General features: G+C 35.0%; 1 long non-coding RNA gene across 3 annotated transcripts in view; it reads left to right on the top strand.

Moving 5' to 3' along the window:
- The first annotated feature begins 19 nt into the window (after positions 1-19).
- Positions 20-21,669, top strand: part of LOC107077320 (uncharacterized) — a 118,978-nt gene continuing 97,328 nt past the window's right edge. For all 3 annotated transcript variants that reach the window (XR_011189429.1, XR_001478369.1, XR_001478370.1), the window contains exons 1-3: positions 20-106; positions 4,737-4,795; positions 7,981-8,071. This is a non-coding gene — a long non-coding RNA (uncharacterized lncRNA). The remainder of the gene's footprint in view (positions 107-4,736; positions 4,796-7,980; positions 8,072-21,669) is intronic.

A 21,669-nucleotide genomic window follows, 5' to 3' on the forward strand; every position in this document is an offset into this window, starting at 1 on the left:
GCTGCTGTTGCCAACGCTGAGCAGAGCCACAGCTCCTCCCCGTGGTATTCATACTGGATTACTTCAACCCCGGTGACAACAGAAACCTGTCTCTCTGCAGGACACAGTAAAGAGATCTCTCATTTTTGCACTGCTGTAACACAGCCGCGTATATGATTGTTAGCCCTGGTTATATTATCGTTGTATATTATTATTGTTAATTTCATGTTTTATGTGATTCGGGCGTCCAAGAATGAAACATTCTGGGAATATAAAATATTCAGAAAGTTTGAGAGGGTCAATGAAAATGCAGTTGCTTGGGAGTGCACGCGATTAATACTGTACAACACCAATGTTTCTGAAAACGATTCAAGTGATTATTGTTAAGCGATAACTGGCCTTTTTTAGAAAGCCTTAGTGTGCATAACGTTTATATACAGTATTTATATTGAGAACACATTTCTTGAGGAAATATATCTAATGGACAGTGCTCAGTCGTATTAATGTCCTCTTTTGTATTGCACAGTACTGTATATAGATTTACTGTAGATAAACCCAATGTGGGACACAGTGCTAATAAGAATATAGCTTTAACCCGTTTACTTTTCGCGATGGGTTTTCTGGATTAGCTGTGTGATCCGTATGAACAGCGGTCCGTTCTGTGCATGGTTTGCCCTTGCGTGAACTTGCTTTTGTCCGTGTGGCAGGTGAAGATTTAGCCGAAATAAACATAGGCCTAGTGAAACACTAAACGCTCCACAAAAGTGTTGTAGTAGCTTGTAGTACGTGTATTGTTCAGTTAAAGAAGGCATCACTCCATAAGACGTAATAAATTGAAAGCTAAGTTGGTGCGGCGACATTAGAAACACTTGATCTTAACCAGCGGTTAATAAAAGACCAAAAGGTCTGACAGCGACGAAAAGGTACTGTGGTCAAAGACTTTAACAACAACAAAACATAATATTTTATTATTAAATATAATAATGTATTGTAACAAAGACGCCCTGTCATATTCTGGAAAAGTATTACAATTTTAAATGATAAAGTTTATCCTGTTTATGATACTTGCTTAAAATGTACAGTACTTTCTCACCATTTTAAGATTGCCGCGAAGAAACTGGCTTATTTCCATAATATGCAGTATATTCAGTGCATTTCAGTGCAGAGATACAGTACACTGAAAACGACATTTGATCATGTATATACTATAAAATAAACTATCGTGATAAGATACTGTATTGTGTGTAGTTAACTTTATTGTTGTAATGTATGCCTTAAATTTATACGCATTTAAAAATTCGTCAAAATATATGCTCAAAAAGAAGGTTCTATATAAAATTATTTCTGTGCTAAAACTAAATACTCCATATAATAATTGTATTAAGACAAGGTTATTGCTCAAGATCAAGGACTTGTTATTTACTGAAAGAATTAGAGAGTTTGCACTAAATGCGGGACTGCAAATAAAGTGAAAAACCATTATGGTATATTCATTGCAGTCATTTTACCTGGAACTACCTAGTAAAAAGAAACATGAGAAGCTGTTCTTTTACCTCAGTATCTGTTTGTAACACAGTGCCTCATGATTATTGGCAAGAATACTGAAAATGTATTGTATATAGAGAGGTTTCCACAGAAATATGCACAGTCCCTAAAGGATTGCAGTGCTTGTTTAGAGGTTCTAAATCTAAAAAAAAAAAAAAAATTCTTAAAACTTTCATTTTAATGACAAGATTTAGAACATTCTTAACTAAAAATAAGTATAAGTGTCCAAGGTAAACTTAAAGCTAAAAAAGAATACTGAAAAAGATTATCTCTTAAAAGGTCTGTCTGCCCCTCTCCATTTTTAAACAATATCTAGACAACTGTGACTTGTGACATGCACTGAAATGCAAAATCTCTAGAGTACTACCTAGTGCACGCTAGTTTATATTATTCCTATTGATACTGTTTTATATGTACAGCTATATGACACTTTGTGACACAATAAGACCCCCATGCAACACTAAATCATAAGACATCCAGCATATTCTTTTCTGTCAATAAACCATTTTATATAGTTATTAAATCTAATATTTTCACTTTTTCAGTTTTTCCTCACCTTAGCCAAAAGGTCATCAGACAACCTTATCTAAAACTTACAAGTTAAAATACTTCATCAGCATTAGTCTCTGTGTTTACAGTATGTATTCACCTGTCCACTTGTCTGTGACATCTAATTTTTATGCAGTTTTCAATTGAACATTAGAAGTTTAATTGGAGCACTCTAACTAGAACCCTTCAAAGCTTAGCCTGTACTAGTTTGTCCATCTATCTGACCATGTGAAACGTGTAATCGTGTAACCACCTGTGTACCCGGTGCTTGTATATTATTTCAGCCTGTCCCCATTCTTCTTCCCCTGAAAATGACATTTTGAATAGTTCATTGGGAAAAGCAATCTTAGATCATTGTGTCCCTACAGATCACGGCTTACTAGAGTACCCCTGTGCCATTATTTGAACCTGTAACTACTTTACAGCTATAACAGTATAGCTTCTGATATTTTTTTCTTATCCTTTCCTTCCCTTTTTTAATGGGTGACTGAATATATTCAGTGGTGGGTACTTGTGACACTCGCGCAGTGGATATGTCTATGATGCACTTCAGCTATGAGGTTTAAAATCCCTCACCATATGTTTTCTCACTGGAACACCTCGTCTTGCAAAATTACAGGAACTGAAGCTTAAAAACACAATTAGGTAGTTAAAAATAAAATATTAAAAGAATATCACATAATTATCAGATAACCCTGCAACCAAACCTACAGTAATAAAAAACTACATAAATGGCTACATGAACAAAATAAGCAAGTATGGAATGTTTTCTGTACTTTATCTGTTTTAAAAAATATAGTTACAGGTTTTCATAATAAGTGTGTATTTCTTTTTTTCTTTTTTAGAATTAGCTGATAGGCAGATTCTAGAGGGCTTTGTTAAGAAAAGAGCAAAAAGTTATTTTTTTCCATGGCATGTGTTGGATAGAAATTGTCTAAAACACTACACTGTTATTTTCAAGGTGAATAATTAATCTGTTTAGGACTGAATCAAAAACTAACAGCATTTCTAATATGTGAGAAAACTGACACTCTCACATCTTTAGATATTGACATGAAGCGAAGTTCAAGAAATGAAGAACACAACAGCAATAAATTAATTGCCATCATACATCACAGATGTGACCTTTATTAACAACAACAACAACAAAGCCTAGGGTATGGAGAATATTAACACCACAGAATCACTGTGCTTTCTTTCAAATCATAATTATGACTTCATTTTAAACAGATCTTAGTTGATTTAAATTAGATTGTATATCATGCTTACATGAATGCTTTTTATTTTATAATATAGATGAATTTTGAGACATCCAAATTGTTGCAAATTATTTTACTTTGAAAGTGGCAGAAAAACTTATCTCGATGGTGTCAAATGATAAACATCCTTGTAGAACAGTAAATATCTTTTTAAAATGTTCATATATAAAAGGTTATCCATGAACATTTATAAGTTTGTGAGCAAATCATTTATGCATTTAAATACACTGTGTTACTTCCAGTTTTTAAAAGCATAGTTTAGAGACTCTCTCAGTTAATATTTTAGATCTCTGAGCAGTTCAAGCAGCATGGGTATTATAATACTGTAGAGACTACAGTATATGAAACTGAAATCACAGAGTCAAAAAAATCTGTAACATAAAAACAATATATTATAGTTAGTTTTCAATATATACTTTTAAAAAATTCAGTAACTAACTACAAATAATTTATTTATTGTAGTAAAATGTGTTGTGTGAAAGAATTGTTTGTGCTGATCACATTACCAATGTTATTTCATCTTGTTTTCCAGTTAGTAAATGGCATCTAATGAAACATACTTTCATTTAAATGTACAGTATGCTTATATTGTATGTACAGATAGCAAATAATTCTAAAAATATATTATAGTCGTACACCCTGTTAGTCACAGATGTTCTTTTTATACAGTCAATCAAAATTATTATTTAACTGTAGTGGAATTAATCAATTTGTTTTACTTTAAGTATAATGACTTTTTGTAGTAATAACATTTTAAACATAATTTTGTTGTTTTTGAAATTACAAATGTATTAGTCAAAAGGATAAAATTAATTAAATTATCAAGCTATAAAAATGACCTTTGGACTGATTTAAGTTTAAGACACTAAACTGGTGCTTTGAACATTAGAGTAAAAGATGCTGAAAGCAAGTTGTAGCATTGATTCTGAATGTAGGCTATACATGTTACTTTGTAAAAAGCACAGATTCTAAATTTCTACTTTTGTTTTGGTTTCAAAACTTATTTTAATACTTTAGATAAAAACTGTGTAGAAATAACATCAACAATATGTTGTCTTTATAACAGAATATAAGTTATAATATACAGTACCATATTTCTGATGCTGTTGACCTTGTCAACTATGGTACTGATTAAAACTACAGAAAGTAAAATTTTAAACAACACTACTGAAATGGGGTTGTTGAAGAACCAATTGAAAAGTAAAAATTGAATAACAACTACGTTGTGTTCAAAGGAGTAATTCACATTACTGGTGACATTAATGAACTTTTATGATAGTCTTACTGTACATTTTGAAAGCTGTACAAAATAAAGTTGTGTTTCTGTCTGACACTTAGGATGAAATCTGTTTATTAAGTTAGCAGTTTAGCCTCTAATTTAAATACATGTTTTTTTTTTTCAAGAAATGCTGTAGAGAGTAAATCTTAACTGCGCAGAACTAGCTCTGCTACATGAGCATAAGGTAAGTAAATTGCCACAGCTGTATTCATTGTCAAAATATTTTTTAGATTGCTGGTTAAAAACTGTTCATTATTGTATTTAATATTCCTGGCCCTAGCAGTTGTTCAGTTAGAGAAATGTGATTATGAGGTCTTACTAATACAGTATCATACCTATTATTTACTGTGCTTCTAAAATGCAAGGGTATGTTTATCACATTTCTTTTCTCATTTCCCCTGTAATTCCCACACAGGCTGCCATACTGTACTCTGATTACTTAATCATATCTCTCAAGGTCTACAGATTTGGACGGTGGACATTAAAAATGGCAGGATAGTTATTCTCCGTTCATACTGTTATTGTCACATCAGACAGTTTGCCATTCCTGTATATGTAAATACAGGATTTTTAAATGTAATAGTGGACAAGGAAAAAAATGGTGTACAGCAGGCCCTTCAGTTAATACATCAGTTCCTTTCAGACATACTGATCTGACACATAGATATCAGGATATCTATACACAAATGAATCTATGGGTACAGGACACAATGCTTTGCTTGGGCAGCACCATGAATATCAAATTTCCACTTAAATAATCATTAGCTAATGTTTAAATTAGCATGGATCATTGGCACATTCATGTTTCTCTGGCATTTCCACATACTGTGGTGGCACATCTGAAGCTTTCATTGTTATCATCATCAGCTTTGAAATTCATGAAGAATCTTTAATATTTTAAAATTGTTTCCCAGGTAATAATACCTACTAAAAAATAATTTGGAACTGAGTGGATAATATATTCAATTTGTAAGGTGCAATAAAAAGAACAACCATTTAAAACACAGTAGCACCCTTTTCAAATGGTTAAAACCCATCTCTTTTCATGTATGCATGTCTCTTTATTGCTTCCTGCATCTCTGCAACCTGCCTTAAGGGTCTCTTTCTCTCTCCCTCTGTCTCTCTCTCAGTCACTCTCTTTTTTTTGTTTTGTTTTGTTTCAGTGGCTGAGCAGTGAGGGCTTTCAAGCGAGAAATCTTCCTTTGCAGCAATTGGCGAAGTTTGGTTAGGGGCTTCCTCTGAGCAACGTGAACTTTGCCTTTCTGTGTTTCTTACACTAATACCGTCCCTACCACTGAGAATCAGGGTACTTGAAAAACAGCCCCAGGCCATACAGCTGATTATTTCACCAAATTTGCATCTTTTACAGGCAGTAATAGGGATTGCATTCGCAAATGCTCCTAGGCCCTTGGCAGATATTACACAGTCATCTTTAACTCCCTCCTTTTTTCCCCTCTCGTTTACTCCTGGGAGCCACTTCCTATCCCACCTACCCTGCTAACCTTGTGCGCAGCCCTCTGGCAGCTGTGCACAACTCCTGGCATCTGGCAGGGTTTGCAGAAGGGGATGAAATGAGCACCTTGGCCAAATTATGCAATCCTCAATGGGGACTCCCCCAGAATGTCTGTCTGAATGAAGGCTGCTGCTTCCTTTACACAGGTAGACAATTAATGCTAAAGGAGGCAACTGCCACCATAAAATGTGTCCTTGTCATAAAGCTTGTTCGTCTAAGGTCTTTTTGCACTTCTGTTAGTGTGTCACATGATCCTTCACACACAAAATCACATGCAGAATAGACCTTTTTCTATAACAATGTTCAATGGTTAAATTTACAGTTTCAGCCCAGTGGTTTTGATTGAAGGTTTATTTCCATTAGTCTATGACACTGTAGTCTCTTTCAAAGACTCTAAATTAATGAAATTCTGAACAAAGGCTTATATTCATTTTCCTTATCATTTTCTGTTAGATTAAGTGTCTGATTCAAATGTCATTTTCTGTCATGTTTTATAAAAGAGAAAATAGTCTCCAAGGTCAAAACAGAAATACTGTTAAAGACCCTTACTTTGGCACCTAAACTATGTCTGATGCTTACAACTTTATTTTTATTATCTTCAAAGGAACAATGTCATAATAAATGCTTTATTAATAGGCACTAGAGCCTCTCTTTTAATCAAAATAACTGAAAAAAAACTATTAGAAAATTCAATCTTAGATTTTATTAGTACTGCTTACACAGGTGTACATGCAGCCCATAATGACAGATGATGTGAGAGTTTATGATCCTAATCACTGTACAGTATGAACTCAAAACACCGCAACTATGTGTAAAGGGCTCAGTTCATGCAATCTCCTCATTTATGGGTTCCGGCTGCATCTAACACTCAAGCATATCGATAACAGATGATTTTTCCTCCCATGACTATAGGTATGAAGAGGAAAATCAGGCTCCTTGACCAAAACTGGCAATTCAACAAACCTGAAAAAAATTATTTAACAAATGTGTTGCACTGTGCTTTAAAGCATTAATCTTCTGTTAGGGAGAAACTGAAAAAAAAAAGAGGAAACGTGTTCACTACCTTTAGTTACATTGTACATGATACTTTTAATGCTTTTTTATTGAAAATTGTCTTTCAAGATTTAGTTTTCACATGAAACATTTGTACATTTGGGGTATTATGTGCTAATCTTTTTAATAGCAAAAGTGTCCTGTCTGCTCTTAAGCCTTTACTGAGGAGTCTAGTGCAAGACAGGATAAAAATCCATGAAAATCTTTAGCAGAAGGTTAAGTCAAACCAAGCTGAACCATAAAGCTGGCTGAAATTTCAATAACTGTAGATACTGTACATCCACTGCTAATTTAGAAGAACAAAAGAGTTATTAAGGGTATTGTCTATTACTGTCACACTTTAACCTTGCAATTTCTGAAGACAGCTCTCCTTCATTAGCCTTGCTAAGTAATCAGACATACTGTATGAAATGTAAAGCAAAATGGAACACAATTCTGTTGTTCTTCATATTTTATTTTTTCAAAGTATAAGCTTTCGTACTTGGTTTTGGTTCCTGACTTGTAAGTCATTGAAAATCCTACTGAGAAAATGTCTTGTTATAATGGAGATCAATTATGACTTGTGTTCATGCCAAACTAGGGTTTTGTTTTAGTTTTTCTTTCTCAATAAGCTTTAGTATGGCCAAATGGTGAAATGTGTTCTACAAGCTGTTGTAAAAATTAGCATATATTTGTATACATGTTAGTGCAACCACTCCAGACATGTAGAGTTACAGTCCAAATGGAAGGATTAGACTTCTGCAGAGCATTTAGGTAAAGCACTTCATAAACCTGAATTATGACAACTGTATTTTTTATTGCAGGATACCAACTAGATTTTAGCTAAGCCATTGGAGCTTGTCAGCATCAAATTTTCATCAGGTCATGAAAAGGGTGGAGGCCACAAAACAGCAGGTAAAAGTCTATTATATTGCAAAAACAGAGACATACTGTATAACAGTAAATTAGGTCAGTACAGCACCCCACGTAAATTGCTTGATTCATTTGATGCTTTGAGTGACAAAAAGATACATTTTAAAATAAGAAATTGTTACTACAGAAACTTCCCAAAATAATAAAACAAGTTACACCTGGAAAACCCTGTGGCCAAAGTTTCAATAAAAGACCTGCTTTATAATTTTCCAATAAATGTGATACACTTTATGGCTCTATAATCAGCCACTATATGACTGATTTATTCAAAAACTTCATCTGCTATATAAATGCACACAGTGAAACATTTAACCATGTCATTCAGTTGCTTCTCAGAAAGGAAAAGCATACATTAGCATTTCTCACCTTGTGCCAACTGTTTCTCTTGTGGTAGTATGACATTAGTTAAAGTCGTACACAATATTTAATTTGCCTGTGTCATACAGTACATATTATGATTTTCTCAAGAAGTGAAGTAACAGGAACAGAACCTGTTAGCTCCAAATACTATCTCAAGTTGTAACAGTAACTGTATTTCTTGTACACAGGAAAAAAAAAGTATAGTGATGCAGCCGTTTCTGGTTTGAATTACAAGGAACACTCTCACAAACACTAAAGCTTTTTTTTTCCATTGATGACAACATATCTCAAGGAAAAGACAACTTGTACAAGGTTAAAGAAAGGCAAAACACTAAAACAGTATAGCAGTACAGCCTTGTTGGTCCTTGGGTGGAGCCCAGAATGCAAATGATTAAATGCTTATTTTCAAACACCATATACTTTATGGTACATAGTATACTGTATATGCATATAGATTATATACAGTAGCATATGTCTAGTAGTATATACTATATGTAACCCTTTTTCTTGTGCAGATCAATGGATCAGTTTTGTAAACACCTAATAAAAACATTAGGTGCTAACATGCTTATTTAAAATCTTAACCATGAAGAAAATGCTGAGTTATAATAAGAGTGTGTAGCCTGTAGTATTATCCTCCCAAGTGCTCCCATAGCAATTATCATGACAGTGGGTTTTGCTCTTGTTTTGTGATGTAGACAGCCTTTTTGTTTCTAGGCAAGGACATTGTCAGTGTAATACCCTGGCCCTACCAAGCAGGATGAGTGAGCGCTGTGCTCGAAAGCCTCCCAGCCCCAGGCGCTGGTGGCAGGGGTGTATCATGGGAGAGTTTTGTAAGGGCACCAGGGTAAATACCCCTGCTCTTTCTTGACAAGAGCCTCGGGTCAAATGTGTCATCGATAAGAAGGCAGATGGTCTTCTTTTAGAGCAGCACACACCCAAGGTTCCCAACACAGACGCATGTAGAGGGCACTGTGAGGAGGTGCTGGAAGGTGTCTACACAGGTAATCCTTCAAGCAACAGATCAGCCTGCAGCCCTCAGGCCTGGAGGCCAAAGGTGCATTACCTGCCGTGCCACCAAAATCCCATGATTTCTAGAAAAGAGCCAGCTGAGATATACAGTACTTTGATTCATGAAAACCACTCTGTAAACACATAGATTATACCTAAATTGTACAGTGAGTGTGACTGTATCTTTTAAATTTCATTGATTATTTTTATTTTCACTTGCTATTATTCAACATCATAATTCATAGTGTTCATGCGAAGCTAGGTTCTCCTGTTACAACGTTAGTAGTTAAATTGTGATTGTTTCTTTCGTCGTCAGTAAAAAGTTCATATAATCTGTTTTTGGTAATGTTCATGGAGAAATGGCTACAAAATCATTCCATTTTATGATTCAATGAAATGTTCACAGTTACAGATCTCTTTCATAAATTAAAGAAAACTACAGACAATATACAGTAAATACGTATATGAATAGATATTAAAAAACACCTACTGTTCAGCCAAACAGATTTGTCATCTGAATTTTATGATAGCAAAGAATGTGATTGCACATGTATTCTTCCTTAAATGAATCTTTTACTCTTAGTCACCAGCTTTGCACTGGCTTTGAGGTGGCATATACTTTAGCTACTTACACTGCACCTCACTTTGAAACTTCTCTTTGAATTGTTGACAAAAGAATAGTTTTCAAAAAGAATTTTTTTTTCTGTTTATGTTTATTTTTGGGGGAAAAAAATACTCATGAGGATTTTTCTTTTAGAAAACTTTGCTCTTTGAATTTTTTATGATTACGCTAAATAATGAAAATCCATTTGCAGATTCCCTCATTGTTAAATGTGCCCAAAGGATATTTGTTGTTTTTGTTATTTATAGACTGCATTTCATATCATAAGTAAACGGGTAGTTGAGTATGAAAAAGGAAAGCAACTGCCCTCCAATGATCTGAATGTGCTAAGTTTCTCTTACCACTCAGCACTGTACTGCCACTGTGTAATGGAAGGTTTGAGACAAAATGGTCCCGCACCACCTTACCTCCATGTAATGCAATTTAGCTTCATTAAATTACTGGAGGGCCAGTTACTTAAGCGGAATATTGATTTCCAGTCTAGGTCATGTTTAACATAATTCTGCGTAGGCAACAGTTAATTCTGCATTTAAATCTAACACTCTAATGGAATCACAGAATAGGAACTGACCAGGGAATGTCTTGTTACAATCCGGTGGCGTGATTTAGAGCAACTGTTCTTTAAAAATAATCTTTATTTCTTTAAAGTTACTAACATTAACCTTTTAGCACTAAGTTAATCTCTTCACTTTCTTATCACTGTATGTACATTCAGCATCGTAGTACATTCAGAATCGTATTCTAATGGAATAGATATTTCCATTATCATCATGTGCTGATGATAATGGAAATAAGTTGTTTAAAATTATTATTTTTGATAGGTTAATTATTTCACAATTTCACCTGAATATACTGTATTATTTACAGATACAGTATGGTTTAAAAATAACTGCTGTTAGACATTTCAAAATGTTTTTATTCAATAGCTGTGTAGAGGAGCACATACAGTGTATAAAAGTTTAAAACTAGAATCAAAAATAGGTTATTTTAGTATTCCCATTCAGAAGGCACACTAAAATAATTGTCTTTAGATTGCACATTTGCTTTGTTTTAATATGATGTATTATATATATATAATATGGTTTGCAGTAGTGGCACTTTATTGTTTATTGTTTCAATGTAAAGCTTTTCTGGAGACTTTACATCTGTTTCTTTTTATATCAGCTTTAGAGTCAGATTCTTTCCCTATACCTTTCAAAACAGATTTGAGAAGTTCAGTTAAGTGGTCTGTTTTTTTGTCTTTATGTATCTGAATTTAACATCTTTCAGTTTCTCAGCCTGGACAATGTTTTCTCTGAGATCGTTTTGATCAACTGATCAATATACTGTGTCTTATGAAGGCTTTATAAATGATTAATCAGTTCTTGTGAACTCCTATTGTACTTCTGTCAGTAGAATGAACTGCACAGGACATGTGAGATGCCATTACAGAGGAGGAAATGCTATTTTCTAAACTTCATAGAACAGTAGAAAATCTAAACATTTTTTCTTCATGTTATGAACTTCATGTTATAACTTCACTTTATTCCTCAATTAGTACAACAAGCTTTTGAAAAGCATGTTTAATTAGACAGATACAGAACATTTATGAACCAGTGTTTGTTTAGCAATTCTACAACGTTTGCCACAATAAGGCACTCTTGAAAAATGAGAAGCTGATGGATGGTTTTGTCTAGCTGCTGTCCCACACGTATTTCAATTCTCCCAGAGATTGCTAGATGTGAGTTTCCTGCCTCCCACACATCTTCACATCTCATTTTCATTTGGGACAAGATGCACCACAAGGTGTGACCACTAGCAATTTTATTATTTTATTTTTATGTTTTTGCCATTTCCCTGTATTTTAAATATTCCAACCTGGATATTCTGTAGTGTTAATTTTCTTCAGTGTTCCTCTTCACTCCCAGAATTTTCTCTTTAATTTCATGTTTTTGTTCTTTCAGTCTTATGCTTTTGTCATTCGACACAAGGGTTGTCATTCTTGTCTCTAAATTTGAGATCATTGTTCATTATATATTCTGCTTCATCTTTATCTCTCTGTTCCTTCCCTCAAGATGAACATCTTTAACTTGTGTTCTTTTCTTTTCAACATTGTTTACTCCTTGTGACATTGATTATCTTGGTGTAAAACTTAAACATATCATCTGACTGGCACTCTTTAATAAGTGAAGAGATGAAGGTGAGAATGAAATGAAATTGATGTACAAATTACATTTCTTCTATCACCATCATGATCATCGCTGCTATAATCAAAGCACTTACAAGAAAATCCCTGAAAATGTTTGACATTTTGGTTAGTCATTTTTTTCTAGATTCATAATAGAATTTCTCACTTTTTAAGATTATGAAATTATACTCCCCAACCCATTGATTCTGCATTTTCAGTGCTGTAAAATTCATATTTACTTCTCTCAGAATATGTTAACTATAAAAATAGATGTAACCTTTCATACATTTTTTATCTCTGCAAAAGTAAGGATTTTTCTCTCAGTATTAATACAACATTGCCAACAATGGTACTAAATAGAGGTAATACTGTCACAATGCATAGTTAAGGACCCTGTGCAGATGGTATAATCCGGAAGTGACTGGAAAAAGACTTCTAGGGAAACACAGCAGGAGCAGGACAGGAAGACAGACGGGAGCGTGACGGCTGTGATCTGGTGCTCAGGGCGCGTGGCGCAGACAAACAAGTCCAGTGGGAATCCAGAAGGGAAAAACAGGGCGCAATCAAAAGTCCAGGTAGCTGGGAGATCCAATCCGAGACAAACACTATTAAAATCCGGAACGGGGACAGGAAATAAAAACAGGATGACGAGGCCAGGTGCTCCAAGCCCTCGACTCAGAAGGCCTGGACACCGATCGGAAGCCTAAGCCCTCAAGCCGCGGACGTAGGGCGACTTGATGCTAGGCGGGCCTCCGGGCGTCCTTCTAATGCAGAGCGAGGCATAGCGGGAGCACCCGCCTTAAACAAAGACGGACATAACGGGGCAGCCGCATAAAATCAACTACAATATGAAAAGGCCGGAGGGATAACGATCGTGACAATACTCTCTAAGCATGTTAATCCAATCTGTAATGTAAAGAAAGTTGGTACCATCAGTGATGGTGTGTTTATTTTATCATTACTGTGGTTGCCATCAAGGTTTTAAATTGTATTTTAGATTCTGAGCAATAATAACACTGTAATATCAATTTATGTAGATGGAATGGAAAAATATCAGATGATCTTAGCAAACAATGTGAAGTTGTTGACTGATTGTTTAATGGTCAATTATGGCTCCTGTTGCTTGAAAGAGTTAGAGTGGTGTTTCAAACATTTCTCCATGAAAATAAATACTTTCACCTTTTCCAGTGATTAAAATATTGAATAACTAATTTATTTTAGGAAAAACTTAGTTTGAACTTTTTTTTTCTCCAACAAAACAAATTTACCGTTTGAGTTAAAAAACTTACAAGTGGAATAAAAGTTTGAAAAGTGACCTGCACAACTTTATGTGATATTTTATTTATAGGAAAATGTTGTTTTCAAGATAGACTTTTTGCAGAGAGTATCCCAAATGGCAGCATTTAGACACTTGAGAATAACACGTGATGGGTATATTCCATGTGGAAGACATTCAAGAGAAAATTATGGATCCCAAATCCTACTTTACTGAGGTTCTTTTAAAAATTTAAGAAGGGTATGGTATGTACACCTGAACATACCCGAAAACTAAATAGAATATGACACTATGTTAACTTTTATGGAACATAATACAGGTTGTTAATTAAAAAGGGTGACACAAAGGTGCCTTGTACAGTTTTTGCTTTGCAAACAGAAAATGTGCCTTGCAAATTGTAGAGAAGATTCTTTCATTGTGATGGATAGTTGCATTTGTACTATGTCTATATAATTAGACATTAATAAAATTGCTGGAAATTTGTATGTCACAACTAAGGCCAGGGAGTGAGCCCCAGTTCCACTACTCATAATTACAGTGTGTGTTTATTTTTGTTTAGAGATATGTGAAGAGGTTTCTGTTGTATATTTCCATTGGCAAGATGCAAGACTAACAACCCTGAAAAAAGTACTCAGAGTGCTGATTGTTTCTCTGTAGCCTGCTCATATTTATCTAGAAAACTACAGAAGCATTGCTTAATTTTGCGTACAAAATCAACAAACTGAAATCCAAAAGATGAAATTAATTGCACTAAATAGCACTCTGTGTGTTCTGGACAGTGTTTCATCTGCTCACATCCCTGAGTCCTGACCCCCTGAATTCTTTGGCCCAACTGTACAGATTCCTGTAAAATTAAAATGACTTCTCCCTCTATATTTATCAAGACTTCCAGATGTTTATCAGCTATTCTTTGCTAATCATCATCCTAAGCCACAAAATAGTTTGTCCACTATTTCTTGCTTAGTTTTGTCTTGATGTAGTACTGTTTATTATCCCTGACATTTTAATATACTAGGCCAATGGAGACTTATGTGAGACCTGTAGTTATATTTTGATGATCAGGACAATCACATTCTGCAATATTGTAGGTGCTGAAACAAAAGAGAACGCCAAGCAAAATGTAGCAGATAGTCATTACTGTACTTAGTGAGTTTGCTTCCCAGTAACAGCAAAGAAAAAAAAAGAATAATCATCATCATAAAACATGTATAAAGCCAAACAGTCATTTCATCCACCATCTAAAATATGCCTTCTGAACAAGTCAGTTAACACCTTGCCAGAAAGAATCACTGTAATGTCTTTGGCAATGGCTCAGTGCTTAAAATAAGCAAAATGCACAACTCAGGAACTTTAATTTCAGATCTGTTCCTCCACCTCTGACATGGGCTGCTTGTTTTTTATTGGTTTGTTTCTCATTAAATCCTTCAATTACCCAACAGTGTAAAACGGTAAAAGTATTGGCATGTGCCACTTCCATCATGTTACCCGAGTTTGCTTATTATTACACTTGCAGAAAATGCTTGAACGGTATTAGTCTCTACTGTGGATTGTGGCGCAGTTAATAAATATTATTTGGTGTTTTTTTCCCTGGGAAGCGCTGTTTTTCTTGATTGTTTTTTACAGTTGGATTGGGAATATTGATTTATTTACCACATCTACAATAATTGTATACAAGGAACAAAAAAATGCAGAGGTAACATTTCATCAGCTCTAACACATTAATTAGTTGTAGTAGATTAGGCACAGATTTGCACTAAAAGATTAGCATTTAGAAAGGAAAAGTTTTCAAGTAGAAAAAGAGACTTTAATAGAGAAGTTAATCACTGAGCAACTTAGCTTATTGTTTTGATTATCTTGTTTGCCAAGTATAACTTTTACAATAAATTACCATTTTGCATGATGATTTACAATCTTGGAGTAACTGGATTGGGACTATGTGTGCATTCTTGCATTCTTTTCATCTTTAGACTGAAGGAAATTTAGAAAGAGTCACAAAGAAAATTTATGGATCCATTTTTATTTAAAAAATAAAGTGTCTAGCCTTTGAAAGCTGATACCAAAAATATATAAATTAACAAAGTGAAAATATCTGTCTTTTAATACTGAAAAGAAATTGTATATATTGAAACAAGTTCTACTGTTCCTTTTGTACAGTGCCTCTTTAAGGTGTTTAGACAAGGTCATACAGATTACTGCTGCGTAAAAGTATTCAACATCTTAAACACAATCTGGAGTTACAGTACATGTATGTACCAACAATTTGCTGGAACCTCCTGCTGTTTAATACTGTTTATACTGTTGTAACAACTCTGAGTTTGAATGAAAAGCAAACATTAATTCTAATTGATCAGAATCTTTAAGAAAGGTAAACTGCACATGTCCAGCCAATATGAAGTACCGAAGCACCATCACATTTACCAGTCAGATGTTTTTGATTAATTGGACTGTGTTTCTCATCACTGACATCATTGTTCCTCTGTACAAATAAGTCTAACGGCTACTTTTTAACTGCAAAAAAACTGTTAACTTACAGCAAAATGTCTAAACTTTCAAAAGAAGGTCACAGTAGAATGGTTTCTGCTTAAATGAGGAGGACCACTAAATGAAAACAGCATAAGAATTTAAAATGCCTCAGTCTTGTATGTATGATTCATTATTAATTAACAGTAAAGACAGAAAACAATTACTTTTTAGTGGTTCAGGTATATACAGTACCAACCTTTTTCTCTTGCAGAACCACATGCAGCTGAATATTAAGCAAAATTTAAAGATCTTATTATGCTAGTAGTAAAACTCTTAATTTTAATCAAAACATCATTAGGAATGATATTTTATTCAGTGGTGCATTAGGAGTTTTCTATTACATTATAATAAGATTAATTCTTTTAAAAGGTGTGTCCTTGTGAATTTTTAAAAAGCACTTTTCCAGTTTTGTTATATATGTTGAATACTTTTAAAAATAAAATGACTATTTAATAAAATTACACTTTTTAAGCAGCAAACCAATGTAGCTAGTGGTAGCAGGCAGCCAAGTCTCACAGGCAGGCTGGGAATCCAGTTCCAGCTCTGTGTTTTTCGGCAGCTGGCGGAGATGTGCTGTGTTATGGCTCACAGGAGTCAGAAAAGAAAAAACAGATGATACAGGTGGGCAGATGGATGTGAAAATGACACCACTGGATCAGTGCTTCAGCCCAGGATACAGGCAGGTGTTGTTTTTTTAGGTTTTAGGGCTGACACGTTTCTCAGTGCATACTGTAGCTCAGAGCTCAGACCATAGAGTGTAGCCCTGTGTCAGCCTCTCAGTGTCAGAGCACTGTTCCAGTGGCATTTTGGGAACTACAGTATACTGTACAGTTAAATTGGGATTGTTAATTGGAAGACAGATGAGATGACTAATTAGATGACTAAGAAAGTGAGGGGTGCACTGAGAAATGACCGGAGCTTAATCTGAGGATCCCAGGTTAAATGTGATCACTCGTTGGGAATGCTGTGGTTTCCCTGGGCTACAAGCCCCCATAGGCCTGGACATAATGTTTTACAGATAAGCTACTGTTTCCAGATTTTTATACTGGGTGAAATTACATTTGTCATGTATGTGCTTGTACAAAGTCATGTTTAAAAATATTTTTAAAAATTAAATGAGAACTGGTCTAAAAAAGCTCGAATAAGGATGTGTTTAGAGTCCATAATATTACAGGTGCTTGTCAGAGGTGCGACCATTTCCTAAAGGCTACCTCACAGTTAATAAACTATTATGGGATTTAATTAAACATTAAATTAGGACACATGTTATCTGCAGGCACAACTGGAATTGAAACCTTCCTTTTCCTTCCAAACATACTTCTGCAGCAGTAAACAGCAAACTGATCGACTGCTTAGAGGAATGTCACTAAGACGTTGATGAGTTCTGGTGAAAGGTTTTAAAAAACTGGAGTTTTTATGAAGGTGAATGGGTATCCATGACATGTTAAGGAGAAATGTGGACAGCATTATTCACCTTTTCTCTGTTTTGTCAGTAGATTGTTATTGTCTGTGGGACAAGCTTTAGTAACAGCTTGTGGTTTTTATTTAAATTTCATAATGTATTCTTTTATGGTAAAATCACAGTGTATACACCATAGCTATATTCTGTAAAATGTGGATTTGTGCATAATTACCTTTAGTATTTCATAAGAAAATATTCTGTGACTTTAAAGGTCAAGAAAAACAATGTATTGTCTTTTAATTCAAAATGTTTGCTTAAAGTAAATTATGTCGGTGATATTTCTATGACAAGGCAACATGAGTCTCATTACTTACTGTGGTTTGACAACCCTCAAACAATAAGGATTAGAGAGGTGGACCAAAGAAGACAGAGCTAAGTTGTACATATATGCTTAGAATTGTTAATATCAAAGTCACTCTAAGATTAAGAATTTAAAGACATCAAACTGTAAATGCTGAATACAGTAAATAAAGCAGAATCCACTAAATAGAGCAGGTAGGGAGGAGATATAGTGAAATAAAGCCTGGCAATCTCTATATACAGACTATGTGGGAGAAAATGTATGTTCAGCAGAATGGCACCCCACCAGTATGGAATAGTTTTAAATGTCTTCCTCCTTATAACTAGGTTATTCAGTACCATGTCATTTGCTGCCACTGACATTTTCTTTAAAGTCATAAAGGCTGGCATAGTAATAAAAGAGCTGAGAATGACAATTTTGCGCTTGCTGTATAAATTATATCTCTGACTTAAACTCCAGATGGACTTTTGTCTTTTTTTCCTTGAGCTAATCAATTTTGGTGAAACTATAGTATCTACATAAAACTGTGAAAAAATATTTGATCCTCTGGCTCTCCTGAAGACAAAAGTAGTAAGAACTGCTGAGCACCATTTAACATAAGTCAAGACATGCGAGTTGGGTGGGTTGACTCCATAAAATTATCATTTGTTGATGGGGATGCATGTTTTGTAAACATTTGATATTCAGTTGCAGTTATTTGTCATACGCACATACAGTGCCTTGCGAAAGTATTCGGCCCCCTTGAACTTTTCAACCTTTTGCCACATTTCAGGCTTCAAACATAAAGATATAAATTTTTTATTTTATGTGAAGAATCACCAACAAGTGGGACACAATTGTGAAGTGGAACGAAATCTATTGGATTTTTGAAACTTTTTTAACTAATAAAAAAATGAAAAGTGGGGCGTGCAAAATTATTCGGCCCCTTTACTTTCAGTGCAGCAAACTCACTCCAGAAGTTCAGCGAGGATCTCTGAATGATCCAATGTTGTCCTAAATGACTGATGGTGATAAATAGAATCCACCTGTGTGTAATCAAGTCTCTGTATAAATGCACCTGCTCTGTGATACTCTCAAGGTTATGTTGAAAGCGCAGAGAGCATCATGAAGACCAAGGAACACACCAGGCAGGTCCGTAATACTGTTGTGGAGAAGTTTAAAGCCGGATTTGGATACAAAAAGATTTCCCAAGCTTCAAACATCCCAAGGAGCACTGTGCAAGCGATCATCTTGAAATGGAAGGAGTATCAGACCACTGCAAATCTACCAAGACCTGGCCGTCCCTCTAAACTTTCAGCTCAGACAAGGAGAAGACTGATCAGAGATGCAGCCAAGAGGCCCATGATCACTCTGGATGAACTGCAGAGAACTACAGCTGAGGTGGGAGAGTCTGTCCATAGGACAACAATCAGTCTTACACTGCACAAATCTGGCCTTTATGGAAGAGTGGCAAGAAGAAAGCCATTTCTCAAAGATATCCATAAAAAGTCTCGTCTAAAGTTTGCCACAAGCCACCTGGGAGACACCCCAAACATGTGGAAGAAGGTGCTCTGGTCAGATGAAACCAAAATCGAACTTTTTGGCCACAATGCAAAACGATATGTTTGGCGTAAAAGCAACACAGCTCATCACCCTCAACACACCATCCCCACTGTCAAACATGGTGGTGGCAGCATCATGGTTTGGGCCTGCTTTTCTTCAGCAGGGACAGGGAAGATGGTTAAAATTGAGGGGAAGATGGATGCAGCCAAATACAGGACCATTCTGGATGAAAACCTGATGGAGTCTGCAAAAGACCTGAAACTGGGACGGAGATTTATCTTCCAACAAGACAATGATCCCAAACATACAGCAAAATCTACAAAGGAATGGTTCACAAATAAACGTATCCAGGTGTTTGAATGGCCAAGTCAAAGTCCAGACCTGAATCCAATCGAGAATCTGTGGAAAGAGCTGAAAACTGCTGTTCACAAACGCTCTCCATCCAACCTCACTGAGCTTGAGCTGTTTTGCAAGGAAGAATGGGCAAGAATTTCAGTCTCTCGATGTGCAAAACTGATAGAGACATACCCCAAGCGACTTGCAGCTGTAATCGCAGCAAAAGGTGGCTCTACAAAGTATTAACGCAAGGGGGCCGAATAATTTTGCACGCCCCACTTTTCATTTTTTTATTGGTTAAAAAAGTTTCAAAAATCCAATAGATTTCGTTCCACTTCACAATTGTGTCCCACTTGTTGGTGATTCTTCACATAAAATAAAAAATTTATATCTTTATGTTTGAAGCCTGAAATGTGGCAAAAGGTTGAAAAGTTCAAGGGGGCCGAATACTTTCGCAAGGCACTGTATATTTTGAAAATATACTGTACTTTTTTTGATGGGTGAATATGGCAGAGCCACCTCTGATACTAAGCAAGCTGAGCTTTCATCAGTGATGTAGTCAGTCATTATATTGGTAGTCATTCAGAGAGGTCATGATGACATGGGCATTGCCATTATCAGCTTTGTTGAAGAGCAGCTGATTTCTGGCATGGCACTTTGTGATAGACCTGGCTGTAGTTTCTCATACAAGGGAATGCACCTCCCTTAGGTCTCTTCCTACAATCCTTATTAAAGTAGGAAGCTGGTGCACAATGCAGAAATTGAGAGTTGTTTTGTAATTTGACATCTTGATGTTACCTTTCCTTCTTTAAAAATTGCAGGTCACACATTTTTTGTTAGCTAGTTGTACTATACTGTTCAACTGTTTATTTTTTAAATCAATATTGCTGTCACTATTCTATAGTGTTATAGCTGGTGATGCACTGCCTATTTCTGCAGGTGTTTTTGCAGTTTAATTGAGATGTACTGAGACAATTTTTTCTTGTTTTTGTTGTTTTATTTCTTGATTCTTCCTGTTTTTATTTGGGGGAACTTATTTATGACAAGTCTTCTGTTATGCTGAAAAATTCCCATATACATAATCTTTCAAATGCCAGTAGTTAGCCCAATTTTGTAGTATGATAAAGGACTCCTAATCTTGGTGACACATATAGAACTCTATCTTTAAAACACTTTAAAGTGGTTCACTTCAACATTCTCATAGATAATTAAGCGCCCAAGTGTTTGAATATACTGTACAACTAATAAGATTCTGTGGGAGTATCATATTCTTAGACTTGAAATTAGAAAATAGGATTGATTTCTTTTGATAGTATGAAACTACTATTTTTTATTTGTTATTTGTGAAGTGATGGACATAGTTGTAATATATGGAATAATGAAAAATGTCAATGTAAGGCTTTCTTTTAATTTTCCAAGCTGAAGGGTTAACAAGGAAAAAGTAACTAAGGACCATTATTCGCCATCTTGTCTCTTCCCTTGACCTTTGGATTAACATACAAATGCAGATTTGAAGACTGCATATGGATTCCTTGGCAAGTCTAATTTGATATTCTAATAAGACTACGCTATGTAGCTTTTTCTTTCTTCATGCAAATGGTAGTATAGCATTAGCAAAGGGAAAAAGGGTTCCTTTTACAAGTCTCCAAGTGGATATAATGAAGATATAGGAAAGAAAGGCTGTCAATCTTGCAAGTTTTATAAACATGAAAATGGGAAAATTAACCTGTTGAAATTAAGGTGTATATAAAAAACAGGGCAGAGACATCCATACACTCTGTTGTCCACAACTAGATATGTGTAATAAATAAATGCAAAGTAAACTCCCTTATTATATGAAATTGTACATATTATGCAGGCTATGTGATGGACAGTATTTATTGATAAATTGTTAACAACAAAGAAGGAATGACTGCATAAAGTGTCAACATAGTATCCCTTGTGTCTAGGACAGTCCAATATGTAATTCAACTACAGGCA

The sequence above is a fragment of the Lepisosteus oculatus genome, chromosome 4, assembly GCF_040954835.1.
Source record: "Lepisosteus oculatus isolate fLepOcu1 chromosome 4, fLepOcu1.hap2, whole genome shotgun sequence".
Classification (NCBI taxonomy): Eukaryota; Metazoa; Chordata; class Actinopteri; order Semionotiformes; family Lepisosteidae; genus Lepisosteus; species Lepisosteus oculatus.